The sequence below is a fragment of the Cotesia glomerata genome, linkage group LG7 (assembly GCF_020080835.1).
Source record: "Cotesia glomerata isolate CgM1 linkage group LG7, MPM_Cglom_v2.3, whole genome shotgun sequence".
Lineage (NCBI taxonomy): Eukaryota > Metazoa > Arthropoda > Insecta > Hymenoptera > Braconidae > Cotesia > Cotesia glomerata.
The window spans coordinates 24,659,403-24,665,408 of record NC_058164.1 but is presented as its reverse complement, the minus strand read 5'-3'; the positions used below and the strand labels follow the sequence as shown (position 1 = coordinate 24,665,408).

At 29.0% G+C, this 6,006-nt stretch overlaps 1 protein-coding gene across 1 annotated transcript in view; it reads left to right on the top strand.

Annotated features, from left to right (window-relative positions):
- LOC123269836 overlaps positions 1-6,006 on the top strand; it is a 33,959-nt gene that overhangs the window by 13,055 nt on the left and 14,898 nt on the right. The window lies entirely within an intron of this gene.

The window sequence follows — 6,006 nt, the reverse complement described above, 5'->3', positions numbered from 1 at the left end:
ATTGGAAAAATTAAAATTTTTGCTGTAAAATTTAATAATTACATTATTTTCTACAGATATCCACCGGAAGAAGCAAAAATAGCGTTGGCCAAAGCTATGGTGACAGAGTTTCCTAGATTGAAAGACTCATTTTATAAAAACGACTGGGTAATTGTATATATGTTTAAACTAATGAAAATAATTTGCAGTAGAAAAATAATTCAAATAATCTCTGAGAAAATACTACACAAATCAGGATTCCGTTATTTTAACGTGTCGTTATAAATTTTTTTCCGTGAATTTAATAACTGAAAATTATATTATAAGATTTACGTTTACGAACTATGTGATCAATAAATTATATTTTTTAGGAACATTACTATGACAAAAACTCAAAGACTGGATTTTTAGAGTATCGTTTGTATTACACTTAAATGATGTCAGAAGAGCTGGAAACGCGGCTACCAAGACATCTTCTTCATCGGTTTTCTCGGAAAACGATAAAACATCAATTAGCTCATCAAACATTACACTTAAATGATGTCAGAAGAGCTGGAAACGCGGCTACCAAGACATTTTTTTAACATCATTTAAGTGTAATATTTGATGAACTGATTGATGTTTTATCGTTTTCCGAAAAAACCTACGAAGAAGATGTCTTGGTAGCCAAGTTCCAAGCTCTTCTGACATCTTTTTTCCTTTACGCACACCAAAAACCCTAATTTTATAATTTATCAACTTCATAATTATTTATAATTAAATTTAAATCATTTATCCATTTTTAGAAATCTCCATTTTACTAATTTACATTTTTATGAATGTCCATTTTACTAATTTCCATTTAAGTAAGTATTTTTATCGAAGTTCATTTATTTAAATGTTCATTTTACAGAGTTCATTTTTATTGATGGGCATTTATACAAATGTCCATTTATTCACTTTTCCTAAAATTTAAATATCCATTTTCAATTGTTCATAAATATCATATGTTCATTAAATGACTATTCCATTTATTCGATTGTACATTTTATTTTTAACCATTTTTACTGATGTCTTTTATATTATTATCCATTTTCATAAATGTCTATTTAAGAAAATGTCCATTAATCCATTTGTTCATTTGAACTCTTTACCAAATACTTTTATTTCCATTTGGAGATATTTTCAAAAATAGGGATTTCATTTTTTTAAGTTGGCCATAAGTGCAGTTGTACATTTATAATTATTTCCTTTTTTATTAATATCCATTTATATTAATGTCTAATTTTACTTACCCGAGAAAAAATATTTATATATAATTATATATATTTATATATAAATTGGTTATATATGATTATATATGAAAAATGGCCAAATATAATCATATCTAATTATATATAACTATATATAATTATATATAACAATATTTAATTATATATTTATTACATCTAATTAATTATTGGGTTAATTTTATGGATAGAATATTTAATATGGTCCTACGCAATTCTGTGTAACCAATTAAAATGCAAAAAAAAATATCTAGATATAATTTTATAGCTATAACACCAGCGGTCACCCATCCAACTATTAACCCTGCTTAATGCTGCTTAACTTTGGTGATCTCCGTGCGTCTTAAAGTGTCTGTCTGCTGTGCTGCTGTCTTAGATGATAATGATTCTATGATCTACATAATGTATCATATGAGTTTATCATAAATCTAGTGATCTATGTTATTAGCAAAATGGAAGGAATTGGACAGGCAGTGGATGGGCTGAACGCTACGATTGTGAAAATTGAAGATTGGTGCCGTCACAATCGGCTCAAACTTAATGAGGCTAAGACAAAAGCTGCTATTTTCGGCAGTCGGCAACATGTTAGCAGTCCAATTTGTCAGAATGCACCTAGTGTGCTCGTAAATGGAGTGCCTGTTGTCTATGTCTCCACTGTCAAGTATCTTGGTGTTCTCTTAGACAGTACTTTGTCTTGGCATGACCAAGTGGTATCTACTAGCCAACAAGCGATGAGTTGTCTTGCTCGATTGAAAATGAACAGTAAGGTGCTAAGTGCTTCAATGCGGAGAAGACTAGTTGCTGCTCTGATATTGCCTATATTTGATTATTGCAGTGCTGTATTTACAAATATTTCGGGGACTTTGCAACTTAGGCTCCAGCGGAAGTTCAATGCTTGCATCAGATTCATATTTGGAGCTCGGCGGTTTGAGCACATAACACCTTACAGGAGGAGACTTGGATGGTTGACGCTCCGAAGTAGGCGTGAGTTTCTAATTTTGAGTCTGGTGTATAAAATGCTAAATATGCAGCATCATAAGTTGTTGCATTCGAATTTCAAAATATTGCTTGATGTCAGGGGTCGTGCTGAGCGTAGAAATTAAGTTTTGCATCAGCCTGCCTGTAGGACTGTTGCCTATGAAAATTCATTCTTGTTGACTGCAGTGAGTGAATGGAATCAGTTACCGAGTGATCTTGTGGCCGTGAATTCTTCAGCTGAGTTTCAGACGTTGTGTTACAAATTAATTTTTGATAAAGACATTTGAACTAGAGAGTCAATAATAATAATAAGTGTTCATTTACTTATATGATTAAAATATTATTCAAAATGGTTTCTAATTTTGTATTCAAATTACTATTTAATTTTGTATTCAAATTACTTTTTTTTAATTTTGTATTCAAATTACTTTATAATTTTGTATACAAAGTACTTACTCACTATGTAATATTATTAAATTTCTACGGCCTTTAGGGAACGTCAGTTCTAGGGCCGAATGTCTTCAATAAAATAAAAAAAAAATAAAAATAAAAAAAATAAATGGAATATAAAAATTGATTTTAATATATATTTGGATAGTCATTATTCATAATTTATTTATTTTACCGAATTTCATTATAATATAACACTTATTTAAATAATAAAATAAATAACGATTTTACTATTAGGTAGTAGCAGAGCAGACCAAAACATCTCATAGGAAATGTGACAAATTTTGTATTTCAGAATTATTTAAACGTAATTATAAACATCATTTTACACTTTTTGTGATTACCAAAAAAAAATTTTTTTTCAAAGAAAAAATTTTTATGTCTGTTAATTATATATAAGCATATATAATTATATATATTTATATATAATTATATATGGGACTATATACAATCTTGCATGGCTGTATATTGCTCCATATATAGTCATCTATAATTATATATGATTATATATAACCTCATATACAATTCCATATATAATCATGTATGATTATATATAATTCTATATACTTATATATAATTGTATATGGAACTATATATAATCCTGCATGGCTGTATATTGCTCCATATATAGTCATATATAATTATATATGATTATATATAACCTCATATACAATTCCATATATAATCATGTATTATTATATATAATTCTATATACTTATATAGAATTGTATATGGAACTATATATAATCGTGCATGGTTGTATATTGCTCCATATATAGTCATATATAATTATATATGATTATATATAACCTCATATACAATTCCATATATAATCATGTATGATTATATATAATTATGTATGATCATATATAATTTTATATAATTATATATGTGATTACATATATAATCATATATGATTATATACAATTATATAGAAACATTTTTTCTCGGGTAAGTACTTTTATTATTATTTCCAAAAAATCAAATGTCCATTTTTAGAAATTTCCATATCCATTTATTCAAATGTCCAAAAATACACATTTCCAATAATACAAAAGTAACACGAACAGGGATAAATTAATGTCACGCATAGTAACTATGATATTACACCTAACGTAAATTAAACTTTTCAAATTTGTCAGCGCATGCGCGTCTCATACTTCTTTCGCGACTCACAAAACTTGCGCTGTTGCAACAGCTTTAATGAACATCTGAAATTCTATTATCATTTTATTTCATATATATTATGCGAGAATTTTAATTATATTTATTTTTTTTTTTCACAGGAGAAACTTCAGTATACAGGTGGAACTCACTCAGCGTATTATTATTATTGGAATTATATAGGTCTATGGAAGGAATTCTGAACAGTGGAAAAATTTCTCAAAAACAAGTATGGAATAAAATATCCCAAGATATGAAAAAAAAAAAAAAAAGGATACGATGTGACGGGACCGCAATGTCATTCTAAAATATTCAATTATTCTTCACTTTTAACATAAATAAATTTAAGTCACAAATATTAAAACTTATTGTTTAGGATTACCTAACCTCCTTAAACTTCTACTATTTTCAAACTTGCCATTTGTAATATTTACATGAACGCCCGAAACGCTCCATAATCAATTCCACTTGAGTTAACGACAGTAACATTCACAATCAAGTGGAATGGGGAAATCAGCGGTCGTGAGCGTGAGCGTTGTGAACGCTTAGTGGAACGCACCCTTATTAACGTATCCCCTCCTCGGCTGGTCTGGTAAATTTTTCATTACTTATAAATAAATATCTCTGAAACTGTGTGGTAATTATCAATGAATTTTTTTTTTTTTTTAATTGTTTAGTTGTTAGTTAACGTTACTCTAGTTTTTTAAAAAGATCCTAAGAAAAGTTTCTGAGATATAAAAATGTTTGTAGGTAAATTTTTCGATATTCTGTATACCGTAATGTATAAGAGCGTTCAAAACTCAAACTTTGAAATTAAATATCTCAGAAACTAGATGGTCAAAAATTCTCAAATTGCGCCAATCGACGCAGAATTATATGAACATTAATCTGCCAAAATTAAAAAAAAATCCTAAGAAAACGACTTTGGCGAGGGTACTACCTTAGTGTAAAAACTTCAATTTAATTAAATATTAGATTAATAATGATAAATTTTTAGTTTATATTTATTTATTTACTAATTTAAGATCATCAAAAGTTCGGTAGGTGGTGTTGAAATACCTAACGTAAAATACGTCACGTATGAAACCCAACCGGTAATTAACGTGTATTATTATCCTATTATCCTAATATAAAATTGAGATGAAATGTATCCTAATATAAAATCCTAATATAAAATTGAGATGGAATGTATGTGGCATCAAACTATTCGTAACGTGATTGGTCGAATATATCATAAGCATGAAAATATATGCAAATGCTATAGTCAGGCGCGCGCTTGCGCGCGCAAATTCAAATTCTAGTCCACTTTTATAATTTAGATGAAAAATATGAAAATATATCATGTAAGCAAACTATTCGTAACGTGATTGGTCGAATATATCATAAGCATGAACCGATAATAACAACTGGAGAATTTGTTGATTCACAGTATATCAAGCTGCTGTATGCATGAAAGAAAGTTATCGTTTGAGCATTAGTTAATGATTATAAAGCAGACGTCAATGCAATGGCTGCTTAATTTTGTCTCGACCAATCAGCCTGGCCTTTTGTTCTTTTACCAATCCAATGGCAGACTTCGAATTTTACAGAATATAAAGGAGTAGCAATAAATAGAACATTTATCTAAAGTTACAAATGTTGGCATTAATGAAATTTTCAAATAAAGACGAAGAATGGTGTCCTGATTTTGCGAATGCCACTCAATTGCATATATCAATATTTATTATACTCTCAAATCAAGAATAATTGAATATCCCCATTTAACGTAGATATTTATGCCTTACAAATAAAACATTGTTTAATGCCGCTGAAAAACGAAGATTATCAATATATCCCAGTCATTATGTCAACAAATGTTAAAGATCCTGAATTGATGGAAAAGTCGATAAACCATCGCGATAATGATGATATGTACCGCTGTAAGTCATTATCCGTTGCACCCTGAAGTACCTGAAAATTTCATTATAATGCTGCGATATACAATGATTTCTCTGCCCGTCATTCATTTCTCAGATATTTAGTTGGGGGCTGACATGTATGCACTTCATCAACAAATGACCCAAAGCACTCTCTTTCCCAATCTCTCAGCTTATAGAAGGTCCATCGCTACGAAGAATTTACTTCCCTTATTATACTTCTATGTATTTATTCAGGGTTTTATACTACG